Below are 22,225 nucleotides of genomic sequence, written 5' to 3'. Positions count from 1 at the left end.
AGCAGGTGGAAATGTAGGATGGCCAAATTCTAACCATGGACAAGAGGCTACTGAAGATTCTGTCTCGAAATTGTGGCGGATAGAAAAGGGAGATGCAATAAAAACGTAGAAACTAGCACTGCACGAGCCAAAAACTAATTACATTCAAAAACATTTGAAAAAGACTCAGGAAAGCATTTGTGTTGTGCGCATTTCTGTAAGCTTGTGAATCAAGTGCAACAGGAAAAACAGAAATGTCACGAACGGAAGGCTTTGGGAATGTTTAATAAGTAATATTACGAATCGAAGAGATAGAAAGGTTGAGAATATACACTGCCCGACCAAAGAGGTGAGGCATCCACAAGACGTGGTGAGATGTCGATGTAACATCGCACACGTACACACCACCGACGCGTATGTTAATGATTAAAGCCTTAATTCTCTGTGACAAGCAGAACGGCTACCAAAGAACATTAGCATTGTTCGTTTTTAGAATTGTTACCAGACTTAAGGGGCGCAAACAGCGACGGCAGCGACAGACGTTTGGTGATTACTGTGATGGGTACGGAGATGTTGAGTACTCTTTTGACACAGCGTTATCAGTACCCAAGACAGTCTGGAAGGGGCCTCAGTGTCGCTTTTAATTTGAGGAGCTGTTCGAACCGTGAAATACCCAGATTTGAGGAGCAGAGGCCGGAAGTTGAGCTGCATGGGAATCTGAGGTCTGGCATACTCATAGTGAACATTCCGGTCGACCACGTCTGACTACCAGAAGCGAGGATCGGCGTATTGTGCACCGAGCATATCGTAACCCCTTCACATCTGCGCCTGCCGTCCGAGTACAAGTAATCGACTTGCTGCAACATTCTTTGTCATGCCGCAACATTGGTCGGAAAATTGCAGCGGAGTAGAGAATTTCCGTCCCATGAGCAGACTGCCGTTAACAACACAACACAAACGGCTGCGTCTGCAATGGTGCCGTGTCTGGCAAGTATGGCCTGATGTTTCATGGTGTCGCACTGTGTTAAGCGATGAATCGCCATTCAGCTCTACGTTGGTTGACTATCATTAGCGAGTATGACTGTGACATGAGGAGAGAGCCTATTCTTCCAAAGCTTCAGAGATGTATCGAGACGTTACTTCTAGTGTCGTGGGAAACCATCGGTTATGACTTTCTGTCACGACTAGTAGCGATTGGCACAAGGATAAGTTACGGATATCCTACGTCCAGTTGTCGGCCAGCTTGCTTCAAAAGTAGTCACAACGGCCTTATGACACCCCCCCTCCCCCCGCTACCACCCGTAATTTACGGGAATTAGGTCACTTGTGTGTGCAGATGTCGTCCCAACTCCCTCTAGCGACCTACCAAGCTCTCATCGCTTCCACGCCACGACGAGTCGCCGCTGTTATCCGTGTGGACATATCAGCTATTACACTGAAGTGCCAAAGAAACTGGTATAGGCATGTGTATTCAAATACAGAGATATGTAAACAGGCAGGATGCGACGCTTCGATCGGCAACGCCTATATAGGACAAGTGTCTGGCGCAGTTGTTAAATCGGTTACTTCTGCTACCATGGCAGGTTATGAAGGTTTAAATGAGTTTGAATGTGATGTTATAGTCGGCGAACGAGCGATGGGACACAGCATCTTCGAGGTAGCGATGAAGTGGGGATTTTCCCGTAAGACCATTTCACGAGTGTACCGTCAATATCAGGGATCCGGTAAAATATCAAATACCCGACGTCGCTGCGGACGGAAAAAGATCCTGCCAGAACGGGACCAACGACAACTAAAGAGAACCGTTCAACGTGACAGAAGTGCAACCCCTCCGCAAATTGCTGGGCCGTCAACAAGTGTCAGCGTGCTAACCATTCAACGAAACATCATCTGTATGTGTCCACTCGTGTACCTTTGATGACTGCAAGACACAAAACATTACACCTCACCTGGGCCCGGCAACACCGACATTGGACTGTTGATGATTGGAAACATGTTGCCTGGTCGGTTGGAGATAGCCCTCAGAACGAGTCTAGTGCCTGGTGACAACGACCGACGACTCCAGCTGGTCGGAGCGGAAGGTTTAATCTGGCCTTAATGACCGCATGCAGGGCCGACCGTGTTGTCCCCGCTGACGCTGTGGTCGGCCTACTAAGTGTCGGCGCAGACACTGAAGGCGGCATTCTTGGGCGCGTCGAGGGTCCGAGTGCTATTTGTTTGCTGAGCAAGCAGCGCACACGGCCAATTAAAGGGCGTGCGGGGGGACCCGGCCACACAGCAGCAGCCGCCGCAGGCCCCACAAGCCTCGAACAGCCCGCACTGCTGCCGGCACTGTGGTCGCAGGCAGGAACCACACGAAACGACTCGGTTTTCTACATCTACACCTACATCTATAATCTGCAAGCCACTTTACGATGTGTGGCGGAGGGTACATTGTGTACAACTGTCACGTCCTACCCCAGTCGCGAATGGTTTGCAGGAACAGCGAGTGTTCCTAAGCCTCCCGTGTGAGCTTAAATCTTTCTAATATTATCTTCATAATTTTTTCGCGAGATATACGTCGGAAAAAGCAATATACCGGTTGCCCCTTCAAGGAATGTATTGTCTCTACTTTTTAACACTAATCCACAAACTGATGCAGGAAGGCCGGCCGAAGTGGCCGTGCGGTTACAGGCGCTGCAGTCTGGAACCGCAAGCCCTCTACGGTCGCAGGTTCGAATCCTGCCTCGGGCATGGATGTGTGTGATGTCCTTAGGTTAGTTAGGTTTAACTAGTTCTAAGTTCTAGGGGACTAATGACCTCAGCAGTTGAGTCCCATAGTGCTCAGAGCCATTTGAACCATTTGATGCAGGAAGCCTCTCTTGAAACGTCTGCCACTGGAGTTGTCTGGCCATCTTCGAGACGCTTTCGCACTTACTGAATGCACCTCTAATGAAACGTGCTGCTCTACTTTGGATCTTTTCTGTTTTCTCCTTCTTCCTATCTGGTATGGTTCCCAGATTGATGAGCGAGATTCAAGTACTTGTCGAACGAGGATTTTGTAAGTTCCCTTCTTCTTGAGTGGGCTGCACTTCCTGACAATTTTTCCAATGAATCTCAGTTTGACAGATGCCTTACCAACACGTCAATCTGTCTACAAAGGCCAAACACGCAGAAATTTCAAAACGAGACACTCTGAACATCTCAGAGCCTTAAAAAGTGACAGAACGCGCTTCAATTTTGCAAATCATCTTATACAAGAAAACACCACGCGAACAACATTGACACCGCTCTTAGGGTCCTCAGATAATGCAATGTCTTTATCAAAAACTCACAGCATCGGAGAACTATCGCATGCAAAAAGCAATGATACAAGGAAAGAAAGTCATCAGTGAAACTATAACAATGCAATAAAAAACTGTTTGGAACACTCGTTAAATTATACAAAGACACTTACTCACATGAAACATAATAATTAAACATTCTCAAAAATCTAAGACATCTGTTTCCCCCCTCGTTCCAGCTCGCTCGCTCTCTCTCTCTCTTTCTCTCTCATTTTACACACACCACACACACACACACACACACACACACACACACATCACAGGACGTCACATACGTGCCCCCCCCCCCCCCCCAACTGAAAATTCACGAAACATTTAAAATCAGTGCCACAATAAACATAAAGCAAACGATGAACAAGTTAGCAGCGACAACTACTTAGCATCTCTCAATGAGTACGGAGACAAAAGTGTCTGTTCAAATCACGTATTGTGTGAAATATGTGTGAATTGAGGTTGTGAATGAAATTTTTTACGTAACAGTGTGAAATCAGTGTACTGTCCGCCTGCTTAGCTGGGTGGTAAAGTGATCGCCTCCCGCGTAAGTGGGCCCGGGTTCGATTCCCGGCCGGGTTGGAGAATTTATTTACTTGGGGTCTGGGTATTATGTTGTCCTCATCATCATTTCATCATTTAATCACTGGCGCGCAAGTCGCCCAATGTGCCGTCAAATGAAATAGGACTTGCTCTTGGCGGCCGAAGTTCCCCGAATAGGGACTTCCCGGCCAACAATGCCACACGCTCATGTAATTTTTTATCAGTGTACTCAACAGCAGTAGAAATAGGTATCCACCACAGATATACAACAGAACGGAAAATGTAAGTACAGTAGCATACATAACCACTACCCATGAAACAGAGTTTCAGGAATGCACAAAAATTTTCTTCGTGATCTCTTTACAGAAGGCATGCTATCAAACCGAAAAATGAACACAAAAACCCATCTGCAATAATGCAGTTTCACTAGCAATGAACTTTCAGGCGAGCAATCGCACAACAAGTACACGTTTTAATTCTTAAGCCTACAGTTGATAAATGATTAGAAACTTTATATTATACTTAACAGAAATAAATTTTGCCCGCAGAAAACAACACATAGGTGTCGAAACATGTCTGAGTGGATGAAAAGAAAGAAATAGAGTTTTGCTTAAGGCATTTGTCACCGCCACGAGCCGGAGTCCAAAAGACAGTCCATGGAACGGCAACATACGAATTCTCCGCCAAAGAATAAATCGAGACACAGCCGGCTGCAGGCAAAGTGATTTGCACAGTCTTCTGGGATAATCAGGGTGTGCTTCTTTTGGATGGCCTTGACCCTGGATAAACTGTCAATTCATCCCACTGCAAGACGGACTGACTAAACTGAAAACCCAAATTTTCCAGGCCAGAGAAGAAGACCAACTTTCACCTGCAACATGGTAACGCCAGGCCCCACACCAGTTTTGCCACCACGCAACTAATTGCAAAATTCGGCTCGACTCTCTTATCACACTCACAGTAAGGTCCCGATTTAGCGCCTTCAGACTTCCATCTCTTTGGGCCTCTGAAAGACGGACTACGTGGCGAACATTTTCAAGACTCGGATGCCGTTGGAAGGAAGTTGTTAGCCTCAGCTGGTTCCGATTTTTACAAGCTCGGAATGCAGGCTCTGGTTCATCGTTGACAAAAGTGCATAACGAATGGTGGTGACTATGTGAAAAATGACAGTCTGTAGCTGAAATATTACTCTATTTAATTGTGATGTTGTGATATATTTATCTCCTGTAGTTTCCATGAATAAAAATAGGAGGCTACTTTCGGAACGACCCTCGTATAACAGTACTGTAGGTCCTCATTTAAGCGAATTTCAGGGCACCGAAAACAGCCAACTTGGTTTAACAAAGTTCGAGTAAACAAGTTATTTTGTAAAAATATACTTGCTGAGTTCGCCGGCCGCGGTGGTCGAACGGTTGTAGGCGCTTCAGTCTGAAACCGCGCGATTGCTACGGTCGCAGGCTCGAATCCTGCCTCGGGCATGGATGTGTTCGATGTCCTTAGGTTAGTTAGGTTTAAGTAATTCTAAGTCTAGGGGGCTGATGACCTCAGATGTTAAGTCTCATAGTGCTCAGAGCCATTTGAATCATTTGAACTTGTTTAGTTCACTTGTTCTCTTGTTAGGGTCACCAACGAACGATGGTGCTCTATTTCCGTGGCCTCTAAGAAAAAATAAAAATAACTGCACTGTATATGTACAATAGAATTTTTTCCATTTGTTTAATTGAGAAAGTGTATGTATTGTATTGTACTGTATGTTAACCGGGGACCTAGAAACGACGGAGAGGCTTCGTCCCCGCCGCAGCCACAGTGGTCCACAACCCCACGACGACTATCGCAGTCCACCCCTCCGCCGCCCCACACCGAACCCATGGTTACTGTGCGGTTCGGTCTCCGGTGGACCCCCCCCCCAGGGAACGTCTCATACCAGATGAGCGTAGCCCCTATGTTTGCGTGGTAGAGTAATGGTGGTGTACGCGTACGTGGAGAACTTGTTTGCGCAGCAATCTCCGACATAGTGTAACTGAGGCGGAATAAGGGGAACCAGCCCGTATTCGCCGAGGCAGATGGAAAACCGCCTAAAAACCATCCACAGACTGGCCGGTTCACCGGACCTCGACACGAATCCGCCGGGCGGATTCGTCCCGGGGACCAGGCGCTCCTTCCCGCCCGGAAAGCCGTGCGTTAGACCGCACGGCCAACCGTGCCACTCTACAAACACATAATAAGCCTGGAGAATAAACTTGGCACAAATGAAACTGCACAAAGTGTCATATTGAATGGACCGATTTTTTTCCGTGGATGTCGAGTTAATTTCAGTCTTGACGTTGCTACAGGGAGTACATGTTGTCAAATGTTTGTCACCACTTTTTTCGAACGACACATTTCATACGTATTGTGCAACAATATTCTGCCTATTCAGTTAGTGCGTCATGTAATACAACACATCCGTGCATTGTGAGTTCGCTTCTGTTTCGGCAGCATATTGCGAGTGATGGAGTGAAAGGAAAAAAAAAAAAACATATTCACTGTTCACAGACAAACAGAGACACAGACCTCTCTGGATTGTTCCGCGGCGCGCGCTATTTGCGGTCTGCTGACCAACCCCTCCCCTCCTCCGCCCTAGCCTTTCTGCTGTGGAAGTGTTACGTGAGCAGCAAGCAAGCGATTAAGCTATTGCTGAGAAATTATAGTGCAGTGCATTACTGAGAAAAATTATGTGAAATTCATAACGAAAAATACCGTAGTGCGCAGCACTGCGTATGTAAATACTTAATCGGTTCAGACGAAGAATGAGATTGTGGACTATGTAATGTAGGGACCAAATTTTAGTTTTTAGTACGAATTATCCGAAATTCGGTTGAAGTGGTAGATTTTTCGATGTAATTCAACAGAGACCGAACAGCTGCTACTCGTTAACGAAATTTTCAGTTCATCTGATTTCGAAATAAAGAGAATCTATGGTATCATGGTGCCATTTACAGTAGTCCAATGCACGTCCACACACGCGTCTACCGTCTGCGTAATGCTGAGGTACTCCCGCGGCCAGCAAGATCTCCAGATCAGTCCTGATAGAACATGTGTGGGACTCGCTGGATATCAATTCCATCAAAGACCAAGTACAACAGTCGTAGGCCAGTTTGCCTCAGGAGAGGATACAGCAGCATTATGACACCCTTTCCAACTGAATCAGCGTATGCGTGCACTCCAAAGGAGTGTTGTGAACATGGCAGCATATCACGAGATAATTGACTTTTAACACGGGATGATAAATGATGGAAGACGATCCAAGATTACGTAGGAATTCTGTTATCGAGATAAACAGTGTCTGGGGTGGATCTTCAGTATGGCAGACATAATATTTCCACAGGACTATCACGAACGGACGTCACGTCACCTCCGCAGAGCCATACGGATCGATCGACAGTGTTCTGTGATTCAGTTCGCCGCCGACTTGAATGTTGGACGACGGGACCCTCTCTTTATCCACGAAAACTGTACCGAGACACAGGCTTCAGCAGCCGCCTGACGGCTCGTGTCCAGCGGCTTTTCAGGACTTTTCAGGACAATGCCTTGTCTTCCAGCTTTGCTCTAGAAATCTGAAATTAGCTGTTGCTTCACTATTTCTTTAAAATGTCGTAGTCTACAGTCCAAGACTGTTCTGACACAATCTACTGCAACAAGCTATATCCAATTGAAACTTCTTAGTGCAGTCAACTCTTCGCCCCCCACCCCCTTGCAAAAATTCCTCCTGCACTCGCCCCTCTTTCCGACACACACACACACACACACACACACACACACACACAAACACACACCCTTCCATTCCCAAAGTTGATAATGCAGTGTGCGGTTTATCACCATGCCTGTTCTTTTAGTCATTTCTACCATAAAGCTCTTTTGTCTCCGATTCTATTCCTAACTTCATTAGTTACTGAATATACCAATCAAATTTTCAGCAACCTTCTGTAAAACTACTACTCAAACCTTCTGTATCTCTTTTTATCTATACTGTTTACCGTTCATCTTTCACTTACATATAAGGCTAAAACAACAAAAAATACTTTGTAATAGATTTCCAAAGACATGTGAGCGCGAGGATGAGGATACCTGTGAAGGTTACTTTCTAAGTTTTTCTTGAATAACTCGAAAACCGCGGATTCTGGCGTAAATGTATCCCAGTACAACATTAAACTACATTAAGTTTCCAACAAAAAGGATCTTCTTCATTTTTTGTCTAGAACCGATTGTACGATGCATAGGATTCAAAAATCACAAATTATTGAGTATAGTGTTTTAATAGTATAGAACTAATGTTTGTTGTTAAACTAACCTTATCCACACTGCTTCGATCGTGTAAATATTCGACACATTTATTGCAGACATCTCCTCTTCCACCTTCTCAGCATCCACCTCTTCCAGCCCCATCCCTCGTCCCCCTCACCTTCCCATGTCTGACTCTCCATCTCCTCCTCAATATCCTTTCTGTCTCCTCATATCCTCCCCCCCCCCTCTCTGTCCATCTCCCTTGCTCCATCTCTTCGAACATCTGTTGGGAGCTCGTGGTCTAGTGGCTAGCGTTGCTGCCTCTGGATCATAGGGTCCCAGGTTCGATTCCCATCTGGGTTGGGGATTTTCTCTGCCAGGGGACTGGGTGTTTGTGTTGTTCTCATCATTCCATCATCATCATCATTCGTGACAGTGGCTAGATTGGATTGTGTAAAAATCGCGACTTTGTACAGGCCCTGATAACTGCGCGCCGGCCTGAGTGGCCGAGCGGTTCTAGGCGCTACAGTCTGGAACCGCGAGATCGCTACGGTCGCAGGTTCGAATCCTGCCTCTGGCATGGATGTGTGAGATGTGCTTAGGTTAGTTAGATTTAAGTAGTTCTAAGTTCTAGGGGACTGATGACCTCAGAAGTTCAGTCACATGGTGCTCAGAGCCATTTGAACCATTTTTTGATAACCACACAGTTGAGCGCCTCACAAACCAAACATCATCGCCTCCCCCCTCCATTTGTCCACATACTTTTCACTCCATTGTCTGTCCATCTGCTCCTCCTCTCCCCTATTTCTGTCCTTCTGTTCCTCCTCACCTCTCTGTCTATCCCCTCCTGCCCCTCTATCTGTCCTCCTCCTCCCCTTCTCCCTCAGTACATCTTCTCTTCCTCCTGCATCTTCCTCTGTCTGTCTCCTCCTCTACATCTCGTCCTCCCACCCTTCCTATCCGTCTCTTTCTGGCCCCCTGTCCCTATACCACCTCCTCCCCATCTCACCCTAATAATCTACTACATTCCCCCTCCCCATCGATCTCCTCGTCCCACCTCTCCCTATCCATCCCCTCCTTATTGTAATCTCTCTGTCCTCCCTCTTACCTCTCTCTCTGTTCCTCCCCAACTTCCCCCCCCCTCTCTGTCCATCCGCTACTGCCTCCTCTTTGTCCATCCCCTATGTCACTAAACATACCCTCTTACCCCTCTGTCCCTGTCCACACTCTCCTGCCTATTCTCCATTTTCCTTCCCTCCTCCAGCCATCTCAGACTTTCCCCAGGCATATATACATAGCCTTTGAAAAACAGGTCTATAAAGCAGGCCATAACACACTTGTCATGCCAGGCAGCCTACATGTCAGGGACTTGCAAACCTCAATACGACACACCTGTCATACAGGGTAGCTTACATGTCAGAGGTTGAAAAACCATTTCTTACCCCTGAACTGCAGACTGAACTGCAAAGCAGGTCAGTAAGACAGTCCGATACTGTTCCCACTCTACAAGCCTGTCATTAAGAGCAACTAACGTGACAAGGAAACACACGTTGAAACGTCCCCTTTGAACAATTATACACGACTGTCCTTAACCTGACACACAATACTTTGTTAGCGCAACGCAATCTGACTTTCAATAATTCGTACAAAAGAATGGCCCTGACTAACATTAAACTATACCTTTCACAAATCACTTACCTCACAAAAACCTTCGCTGCTCAAGCTACTGCAATACAGCAAGCGCCACTACTGCCAGCTAAATAAAAGATTCAAACTACTAAAGGCACTAACTACTGATAGGGATAGTTAGCAAATGAAAGATATTAATAGAGAACAAACAATGTATTTACCTTAATATCATCACAAGTCATAATATATATATCAGTTCATGACAAATTGCAAAACTCCGCCATCTCTCTCCCCACATCCACCACTGCTGGCGGCTCACCTCCAACTGCGCAACGCTACGCGCTGTTCACAGCCAGCTGCCTAACACTACAATGGCGAGTATTACAACAATGCAAAGCAGCCACAGACTGCACACAGCACAGCCAGTGATTTTCATACAGAGGTGGCGTTACCAATAAGAAATCCTAAACAGCCTACTTACATAAAGAACCTAAACAGCCTACTTACATAAAGAAAACATAAACAGCCTACTTACATAGTACTTACATAGCCCCCATGCTCCCCACAAAAAATTTTTACAAATGGTGTTGGGCACTGGCCAATACAGATTTGACAAAAATTTTTCACAATTACAGTAACAAAGATATAAAATGCACACACTTATTAATATTAGGTTGGTCAAAAGATCAAAATTTCTCACAGTCCATAAAGACAGTCCACATTGTTCATCACAGTAAAAATGCAGAGTTTTTCTCAAAGTCCAAGCAGTAAAAGAAAATGCACATAGAAGTAGTGGATTTCCATGCAGTCTTGAAGAAGTAGTGTTGACCTTCCAACGGAAAGACAGTGCTGACTCTCGACATGCAGACAGGTAATGGGCCACAACAGAGCAAACCCACAGCAGAGTCATTCGAAGTTTGGAAGAATATTGGTAGGTAGGTCATCACAGAGCAGACCCACTGGAGTCCTGGTAGAGAGTATGGTATTGGTGGGCCACCAGAGGTGCAGACCCACTGCAGTCCTTGTAGAAATAATGGTATTGATGGATCATCAAAGATGTAGACCCACTGTAGTCCTTGAAGAGATGGCCAGCAGCCATCTGTTGTGACTGTGCAGGTGCACAATTACCATTGAAGAGTCTTGCGAATAATATAGCAAGTCCATAAACCACCACTTGTGCACTCACAAAGTTTTTGAAATTGTCCTTAGAACCAGCAATGCTGTTATCCAGTCCCTTGCTGAATCATTAACACACGTGCAAACACTATCAGTCCCTACTTCTCACATATTGTCCACATACTATGACCAACAGAAACGTGTGCAGTGAAATGTAACTAACAAGTTAATAATGTCATGAACTGGTGACAATTACAATTTTATAACATAAGAATACAATAACAAAGGTACAAAATACATCATTAAAACATAATAATACAGATAACATTTGTAGTACAGGCTTTACAAAAGAATAGAAATAAACATATACATCAGTGTTACAAAAATAGTGACATAAGTACATACATAAAATAATGAGAATAGTTTTCGAAACATTAATTTCACACATGAACATTGAAACAGAACAGAATTGTAAACAACTTTACAAAGAAAATAACATATTATTAATGCAACTTATATTTGAGGACAACAGTATTCCTCCTCATAGTGAATATAGCTTAGTATTAGAAGAGAAAAAAATTCTATGAAACAGTACACAGAGACAGGAAGAAAACAAATACACAAGGGTACACAAACACATAGTGGGATAACACCAATAGGAAAGGACAGGGTTCGTTTTCAGTGTAACATTTGGTACTGCAGTCCAACCCAAAACTTCATATATCTTTCCTCTTATTTCATCCTTTGTTTCCATCAAAAAAATTCTATCTAAGCATGCTTTCTGTATTTATATGTTCACACATTTCTTACCTCAACATTTATTTCCAAGAAAATTCTACCTAAACCTGTTTTCTCAATGCATTTCTTCCAATTCATCGCAACTCATTCTCTTAGAGGCCACCCCCTCTTAAGCTAACTTAAATCTACTGAGCTCAGATGCTAAACTAAGGGACGAGGCAATGCAGCATCACATAACAAATCAACACAAACAGCAATGCAAAAAAAAATGCAAATTGGCAAAGCTAGCAGCATAAATGAGCAAAAGTCAAATTCAATAACACTATGCCTGGCAAACAGCAGCAACTTATACCTAAACATGACATAGCGCAAGCAGAAAAAATATTACAGTAAAAACAACAATGCAGATAAGGGAAATGTATATTCACATCTTAATGTCTATGTAATTAAAGTGGTGCACCACAACAACTTATTGTAAAAAAAATATTACCATCTAATTGAAAAGAAAATTATGTTTTACTGTTACTAGTTCCTTCTTATTGTTCTTTCCTTTCCAAGTGCTCCTTTTTTAAAGAATGTGGATCATAAAATAATTATTTAATAGATCTGTTGACAGAAAGTGTTCACATTAGCAAATGCATTTTATTTTATAAAAGCAATGCTGCAACACAGCTGGAAAACATATGTCAAATGAAATAAGCAACTATGAAAAGCAAAGCATAAAAATATCATTCAGTAGTCATGTGACATTTCATAAGTTAGTAGAAATTCTCTCAACTCTCATAGAAAGACGCTTGTCGTTATCAGGGTTGCAGATGTAAGAATATTTCTTGTCATTTTATTAGGCATTTCAGTAAATATCGTAAATTAAGAGCTAGTGTAATCATATGTTTTCAAGTTCGACCGTGTCGTTTTTGCGATGCTTTCTCTAAAGGAATGACAATGGCCAGGATAATGGCCTTCCCTTTCCTTTTTTTTTTTCTTCCTTTGCTCTGAAAGGCACGCGCTAATGACTTTTTCTCCAGGCGTCTGACACAGCTGGGTGCCCGCGACGCATTACGTGCAGGTGGTCACTTAACTTTCGTACGGAAATATTTACGACAGCAATTTTCGCTAAAGTGACAGTCTCACATAAAAATACTTCACAGGTCAAGAATTAGCGTTGCAAATCTGTAGAAACAAAATCCTATAAATATAACAGTGTCCAAAAAAATTTTCAGTGGCATTGTGATACATTCACACATGATTCACACATGTCATAACTCTTAAAGTACGATTCTTGGTTTCCAACATCCTTTTTCACAAGTCAAGAGTCCCTACCCACTATTCATTACTCCTTACCTTATTACACATATACGTATCCATCGACATTCGTCAATATTTCGTCATTATAAATATGAAGCATAATCAAATAACTCATATAGCCTCAGCCTATTAATCGTAAACATACCTCAGCAGCATAATACACATCGTCGTCGTAAAAATAACATCATAACACCTCGGTCAAATCTCAAAATCGTCGTAGCTTCCTCCAATAATTAAAAAAATTCTCTGCTCATGTCAAAAGTGTCATCTGCCTCAAACGTACTTTAAAAATCATAATCCCTTTACCAAATACATCATTCAAAGCTCTCATAGTATCACAATGGTTCCAAAAAAAATATGAACAGTTTACAAAGTACAGACAAAATACAATTTCATAAGTGTGAAGTTATCCAACTCTGTAATTGCGTAAACATCTGTCACTGATGTAGTAAAAATAAATGTTTGTCTCTCTCAGTTAAATGATCAGATAGCTGTGTAAATTGTGTGTTAGAGAAATATGGTACCGATGTGTAAAGTTGTATAAGCAAATACCATATTAGCTAGGGTTCCTTGTGGTTGCCACACACATGGTACACAAAGTAAGCATGTACCCCCCTGAGGATAAATGTAATTATACCCTCAGGTGTTACAGATTACAGCAATGGAATGTAATGTATCACGGAAAACTTTCTTTGTAATTAAAAAAACCTTTAAAAATAAATGTTTTAAGTACAAAATCTCTCAAATGCGTGTCCTGTAGCGCCAAATGTGCGTCTTGCTGTAAGATAATTCTGTGGAAGTGTCGTAATTATCGTCCTCCGAAAGCTAAGTTCTGCAGAAGTCAATGTACTTACCCCATCAGAAACAAAAGTAAAATGCTTTGCGTATAGATATCTTAGTTATTACGCTTATTGTTGTGATGATGAAAGTACTGTGCTGTAACGTATTGTTGTGCTATGGAAAAGGCTGTCTCCTTGTAGCTATACCACAAAAGTTACTAATAAAACATGTTTTGATTTCCAGAAGAATTCAGAAAACTGTGCAGATATAAAACAGATACACTGCAAAAGCAACATTGTAAATTGTCACTCATTAGTAGCGTCGTGATAAAAATCGTGTAGCTGTCACATAAACTAACTATTGTCTCATCTGGTATCTCACAGAAAGTACTTTAAATCCGGAATGTATTTTCAAGTAAACCAAAATGTTGCATTAAAATCTCATTAGCAGTACCAGATATAATGTTATTTTTCTCGGAGCCAGCCGGCGCACGTGTATGCCTGCGGTGCGAGTCATTGTCTGTCTCTTTGTTGCCGCGCGTCGTTACTGGGATTAGGAGGCCTAACTTCCACAAATTCGCCTTGCCGAGAGGGCCCAGCTCTGTTTAAAGCTCGCCAGTTCGGATGGAATTCAGGTCTGTCGTTTTGTCGGTAGTTTACACAGTTTCTTTCGTGTCGGTCATGTGGTGGAGAATTTCTCCCTGAATCGTAACTGCGCGCTGGTCCGTTGCGTCTGAAATTATTCTGTCTCCCTTGATAATAATAGTTCTGATTACCATATTGTCTGTTTCTATGGTTATCTCTGTCATATTCATTACTACGGAAATGCGATCTTTCTCTGTAACTATTACTCTGCCAATGGTTGTCATATGGGTGGTGTCTGTTTTGGTCACGATTTGCGTTGTGAGAATAGCCTTGTCGTGTCAAGTTATTACTTCTTTCATCGCGGAATTGCGACGGATGTGACCTGTAATTGTTGTGTTCCTGCTTTCGCGTTCCGCGATTGTCAGTGTCAATTTCTAATTCTTGTAAAAGTCCCTGAAATGCTTCAATGTCGTCTTTGCAACGTCCTGCCAAAATAATATGTCGTAAATGTTCAGGCAGTTTGATTAAGCAAATGCGGATGAGTTCTGAGGGGCTGTATGGGTTTGACAGGTATTGATTCTTGTGCAACATGTCTTCAAAATATTTCACAAGACTGGAAAATTCAGATTGTTCGAAGTGTTTCATCATTATGATGTTATGTTTTACACGGTCTTGTGTAGCTTGAGACCAATATGCTGAGAGGAAGGCATGGTAAAACTCTCCTTCACTGTGGCAATCGTGAATTACCGATCGCATTCTTACAGCTGGTTCATTCTCTAAGTAGCCACACATAAATTCTAATCTGTGTTCCAACGACCAGTTGGGAGGAAAACAATGAGAGAATTGATGGAGCCATGCTTGTGGATGAATGTCGTTGCCAGAATTCTTAAATGTTTTGAATTTACGTGTAGTAATGAACAGCTTATAGTCAAAATCATCATGTCGGCGAGTCGCATATCGGTCATTGTTAGGTCGTGTCGGCCGTTCCCTCTCAAAATTCGCTGCACATTCCCAATTTCTTTCATTACTTCCGAAATGCCCTGTGTTATTTTGTGTCTGTTCCGTATTTGTATGTCCCTCTTCCCGTATTGGGGCGCGAGTGTCCTCTGAAATACGTAATTCTTGTACTACTTGTGCCAACTGATCTTGCACTTCCCGGATTTCTCTTTTGTGTTGTGTATTAATTCGATTCTGATTTTGTTTGAATTTCCTAATTTGTTCATACTCTTCTGTGTCAGTGAAGGCTACAGGTGTTGTGTCATTCAGATCATCATCTACCTTTGTAGATAAGTTAGTGAACTGATCTGAAAGTTCGGCTACTTTATCCGATAGTGTACTTATTTCCTCAGTGTGTTTTTCTGAACCAAGTTTCAGAGTGTCCATTTGTGTTGAAATCGTATCTACTGTGTCTTTTAAGTTTTCTTGACTTTTTGCAAGTTGCGTAACCGAATCGGTAGATGCAACTGCGTCAATTTTAGCTTGCAAGGTGTTGTGATTTTCATGAACAATAGTTTGCAGTTCTTTTATGGCTGCTTCGTGATTCTGTAATGCATTTTCATGACGCGAAAAAATAGGTTGAAAATGCTCACAAATTTGAGTTTTTACGTCATTACAGACTTTTTGACATTTCGATTCAATGTTATGTAACTCAGCAGTTAAATCCTCACGTGTTTGTTCGAGAGTTTGCTCCAATGAGTCTAACTTTTTAAGATTTTGTTCCATTGTGTCTAACTTTTGAAGCTTTTGCTGTGTTTGTCTCTGATTTTGTTCCATTGTGTCTAACTTTTCAAGCTTTTGCTGTGTTTGTCTCTGATTTTGTTCCATTTGTTGCATTAATTGCAATAATAATGTATTAGTGTCTGGAATCTGTTTCTCTACGCTTTTCGGCAGTGCATTTGCACCGACAACATTCACATTTTGACAAGCAGAAAATGTGTCTTGACTTATTTGAGAAAACGGTGATGACCCAAAACCTGAATCTACAGTATTTGCGAAATTGTGTCCTGTCATTTCGGATTCCTGAGGCGAGCTGTTGCCGACCGATCGATCGATAATGCTTCCCTCTTCACTAATTGTTTCACTGTCCGTGCCATTGTTTGCCGCCCGCTCCATTTCCCTATGCACGATTACCAAATTACTACTTTGAACATCAGTTAATTCATTACTCTGCGGCGCTAACACACTGCCTTCGTCTTCACTGTCATTTCTCAGTTTACTTTGGAGCCTAGTATTACGTTTTTCACACGCCATTATTGTCACAGTATTTCACACGACAACACAGAAAAACACAATTTGAAGAGCAAAATAAAATAACGTAGCAATGGAAATAATGTCTAGTTAATTGCAGCTGCGAAATACTTGGTGCAAATCTACATGCATGCCACAACTGTTTTACTCTACAACAATGAAAACTACAACTACAAAGGAGATTCTCTCTACAATTACGTGCTAGCAATAAACAAAATCTACACTAATTACACAAACTACAAGAAAAATCAGAAGATTCCAGTGAGGTATCCTAGGCTAAGGGTCGACATATGAAACGTCCCCTTTGAACAATTTATATAAGACTGTCCTTAACCTGACACACAATACTTTGTTAGCGCAACGCAATCTGACTTTCAATAATTCGTACAAAAGAATGGCCCTGACTAACATTAAACTATACCTTTCACAAATCATTTACCTCACAAAAACCTTCGCTGCTCAAGCTACTGCAATACAGCAAGCGCCACTACTGCCAGCTAAATAAAAGATTCAAACTACTAAAGGCACTAACTACTGATAGGGATAGTTAGCAAATGAAAGATATTAATAGAGAACAAACAATGTATTTACCTTAATATCATCACAAGTCATAATATATATATCAGTTCATGACAAATTGCAAAACTCCGCCATCTCTCTCCCCACATCCACCACTGCTGGCGGCTCACCTCCAACTGCGCAACGCTACGCGCTGTTCACAGCCAGCTGCCTAACACTACAATGGCGAGTATTACAACAATGCAAAGCAGCCACAGACTGCACACAGCACAGCCAGTGATTTTCATACAGAGGTGGCGTTACCAATAAGAAATCCTAAACAGCCTACTTACATAAAGAACCTAAACAGCCTACTTACATAAAGAAAACATAAACAGCCTACTTACATAGTACTTACAACGTTTTTGCCTGTATCTCCGCTCCTACTGGAGCTAGGAGGCTGTAAGTCCCACATCGCTGTCACTCGTGAGGCCTGCTGTTTCTGTGCCAAATTTGATTGAAATCGATTAAGGAGTTTAGGAGGAGAGCCCAAACATACATGTGTACATATGTACACTCTGCTTTATATTGTATAACTGAAGAAACAAATGAAGAAGTTTAAGAACAAATATTAAATATATGTACTACATCAAGTCGTAGTAGAGCCATGTTAAGATATGAAATGTTTTCTGGGGGTGTGATGGGGCAGGGGGACAGGGGTAGGTGTTGAGGGTAGACCTGTCTAGGAATTCAGGTACTGGATTGTGGTCATTCACTTCCCTCCTCCATATGAAAGTGCGCAGGCGATTTCCCACTCTCTCTCTACCTCACTACATCATGAGAAGCAGCTACAGCATGTTTCACAAAGCTATACTGACCCTTTTGCAGTGTACATTATTAAACACTGCCTCAGGCACACCTCTGGGGTGTATCTTTTACACAAAGTGCGTTAACAATACATGCTATACTGATATGAGTTACTAATAACACTAACAAGAAACCATGTGAACCCTTGCACACTGTTCTATAATGTTAGAGGGCAAACTAATTCTTAATTACCTTGTATGGCTGTTGTAGCATTCTTCGGGGAAAGGCGACTGCTCCTACTCTGAGTGCTGCTCGTTTTTCAGTTTACATGTTGACTATACTTCCCGAGCGATTCCTGTCCTGGTTTCTCATGTTCCTCGGCAAAATAACGTCACTAAGCTTGTGTTTATATAGTAGAGGTCTTTTCGATTTATTAACCTTTTGTTGCCTGAATATTGCAGTAAATAGTTACAAAACAACAGTGAACCTTTTTGCACTTCGAATTGTTTTTTCACCATTCACCTTTTCAGTACCTCCTGGCCCTCCAATGGCTTACCGATCAACAATTCCCGGTACAGCACTTTTCCTAAGTCAAGAATAAATATGCGTTTGAGTGCACTAAAGCTCCAAATCGGAAACTTTGAGAAAGGTAATTACACAGTTATGAAATGGAATTCAGTGAAAATATTTTTATTTCATCGCAGCTGAGAAGTACTCCGCACAATAAACATTTTTAGTGTGGGTTAGAGTGAACCTTTTTTCTACTGCATACCTCATATGTTCTTGTGTTTGCTGCAAAAGTTATCAAATTATCAACTTTAGTTTCTAATCTTACATCCTTTGGAATTAATTTCTTCCTTTTCTTGCTTTCTGTAAAACTGGCTTTGCAGCTTTGGCACTGACATGCTTTGCATTGGGCTTATACGTCAGTGCCTGAGCAACAGTTCTCTTAAACTCCGAAGGTATAATCTTTCCATACATTTCACTGCACAGTTAACAAACATTTACAAATACTTTTTGGATCTTATTCCCAAAAGATCTAAGAATGCTGGCGTGGTTCACACTTCTCATATAAAATTCTATTCCTTTACTATAGGAGAAAACTGCATATTAATTTTAGTGCTACACTTCTGCTTTCTGCTGCTCACAAACATTACTTCTGTTCCAAGGTAATTAGAAACCAGATACATGGTTTTGTTGTCATTCCAAAAAAAAAAAAAAAAAAAAAAAAAAAAAAGAAGTTTACTCTGCTTTTAGAGTCGACACAGGGCGCAGTAAGTGGAAAAGTAAACAAAAGCCACGCTCCTATTTTTGCCTCAAGGCTGCTTTGATAAACTTAATTCTACCCTCCCTACCAATGCATGATTTTCAAATTCCATCTCGAGAGATTTGTTTCTCTAGATAAATATCAAAGGCAAGAATGTAGGCTCTCTGGTTTGCAATTCTCCGCAATTTGTAACCGCATTACACAGGTTTCATTGGGGTGTATTGTTTCAATGACTTTCTCCCTTTGAAGAAAATTACTGAAGCACGTAAGGTTCCCTCACCTTCTGTTAGTTTCGGTCTACTGCACCTTTCCACGTTTCATGTAAGCAAACATTTATCTGTAGCTTTTTGCATTTCTCTGCAGTTTCAGTCGAACTGATTTCGAGCACCACTGGTACACACTGTATCAAATCTCTTTCAAAACCTGAATCAAAGCATAAAGCTTTTCGAAAAAAATGCGTCATAACGTAAAGTTGCATTATTATTAGCGTCATTTGCTTCAGTCTCATCGTCTTCATTATCTGCTTCCACAACATCATTACCTCTTGCAAATCTTCGAAAACAGCTGCAACAATTTCGTCATCTGTTAGCAACTTTGACGCACTAAAAGTGGCATTTCTCTGTGAAACAACATCTACAACAATGACAATCATGCAAACATTAAAAGGAGCTAGACCCTTCTGCAACTAGATCGACATAGTTTGCAAAGTACAATGAAAAACATTGGGTAAAGGAACAAATTACATTTGTGCAGTAGTACACGGAAAGTGTACACATGACCCGACGGTATTCTCAAGTACTACATAGTTTCCGCTTTATTCCGCAAATACAAATCACCCCGCCACTGTGGCCGAGCGGTTCTACGCGCTTCAGTCCGGAACGGCGCTGCTGTTACGGCCGCAGGTTCGAATCCTGCCTCGGGCATGGATGTGTGTGATGTCCTTAGGTTAGTTAGGTTTAAGTAGTTCTAAGTCTAGGGGGCTGATGACCTCAGATGTTAAGTCCCATAGTGCTTAGAGGCATTTGAACCATTTTGCAATAAAAATTACAGATTTAACAAAAGAGTTGTACGAGATGAAAATAGGACCTAATCTTCATCGTATCTGTGCTGGTAAACACAAAAACTGCTAAAACATTTACGACAGTAAACGCAACAAACACAGTCTTTCCGGAGCAGATCTTCAGCTGTCACCAAAGATTATACAAGCATGCTTTCTCAACAAGAAAAAGTCTAGAAGGCGGTGAAAAATTTTCCAGTCAAAATAAACGTGTACTTAAACGTACCATCATTCCAGGATGAGGGAAATGTGTGTGCCACCGGAACAAACACAGAACGAAAGAAGTGGTTCTCAAAAGTATCAGCAGGCAACAAAGGGTTAAGTGAATACTCCTTGCAGTTGCTAAATGAACTTGCAGTTGTTAAGTCAACTTTCCTATGCCAAATGACTGATAAACGTTTAATTTTTAAGTGTAATGTTGTTGGTGACCTATGCAAAGTTGGTGGGAACTGGACTGAAATGATTAATGATTCACCTTGCAGATAGCCATCGTAGACAGTGTATTGTAAAGCCCAGTAACCGTGCTCCAGTCACTTGGTGGCGAACTATGAACTTTCAGAAAGGTACTGCATAAATTTCTTCCAGTCGGGGACTGCTAGCACTTTTAGATTGACCTGCACTAAGTGGATCCACTTGAAGCTCAACCACTGTACATTTACAAGGTGTGTGTGAATATGACTGATGAAACAGGACTGATAATGTTCTAGTCTAGAACGTAATCTCCTCTATTCATTGTTTGTCTGATGTTGAAATATCTGAAGCTCCATAACACCCAGGCGACATAATTCTGTTGCAGAGGGAGCCAATTTGAACTTCTAAGCCTCTTTAAATCACGAGAGAGCTGAGGCTGGGGTGATCCACTAGATGCCCCTCGTGCAGTGAAAAGTATTCCAACCAGTGATAGTGGAGACAATGCAATCTACATTGTCGAATACATAGTCTTGGGGCAGAATCTTCACTGTGGTAGCCAGCTGACAGCTCCAGCTGTTGTGCTTTTTTACATAAAAGCTTATTTAATAACTGCAAAAAAATACTCACTTAATACAATGAAGGTAACTCCACTATATAGACTCGAGTTCAGTGAAGTTATTTAGTACAGATGTTATTTAGTACAGATCGATTCTGCGAGAAAGAAAACAGGAATCAACCACATTTGATAATGCTATTTATTTACAAAAACAGCGCCGTTACCAGTTTCTAATAGATAGGTTCATTTTCAGACGTTTGCTCACGTGGAGTTACACACTGGTCTATATTTATGTACAATTTTAGTTTTTTATCCTCCTCTTGTGGTAAAAGTTCCCTGTGACGGTGGTGCCGTAGAAAATCCCGCGTCATTCTGCTGCAGTACTGTTTGCTTGTGTTCATAAAATGCTGAAGAGTATTTAAGGCATTAATTTGATGTATGTACAGTGCGTCCCACGAGGAATCGTTAGTATTCACGGATATGACAGGAACGATCATCGGAAGCATAGGCGTCTGCTAAACATGGGGGCTAAAATGCATACCTTAAGAGCTATGAGCACTTTTTTGTGTTCGTTACTGTGAAACCAATCTCTTCTGCTGCAAAATCTCTGCTTCCCATATTTTGAGAGGTGGTAGTATGGACCAAAGCGAGAAAGTAATGTCCAGTAAACATGGGCTCTAAAATGCATAACTTGAGAGCTATGAGCACTTATTACCTTCGCTCCTATGAATCTTATTTCTTGTACTGAACAAATGCTTGTAAACTGAAGAGCCAAGTAAACAGGTAAAACTGCCTAATATTGTGTAGGACCCCCGCGAGCACGCTGAAGTGCTGCAACATGACATGGCATGGACTCGACTAATGTCTGAAGTAGTGCTGGAGGGAACTGACATCATGAATCCTGCAGCGCTGTCCTTAAATCCGTAATAGTGCGAGGGGGTGGACATCTCTTCTGAACAGCACGTTGCGAGGCATCCCAGATATGCTCGATGATGTTCATGCCTGGGGAGTTTGGTGGCCAGCTGAGGTGTTTAAACTCAGAAAAGCGTTCCTGGAGCCACTCTGTATCAATTCTGGATGGACAGGTGTGTCGCATTGTCGTGCTTAAGTTGCCCAAGTCCTTCTAAATGC

Source organism: Schistocerca piceifrons, chromosome 4 (genome assembly GCF_021461385.2).
Source record: "Schistocerca piceifrons isolate TAMUIC-IGC-003096 chromosome 4, iqSchPice1.1, whole genome shotgun sequence".
NCBI classification, from domain to species: domain Eukaryota; kingdom Metazoa; phylum Arthropoda; class Insecta; order Orthoptera; family Acrididae; genus Schistocerca; species Schistocerca piceifrons.
This window is presented reverse-complemented; position numbering follows the sequence as displayed.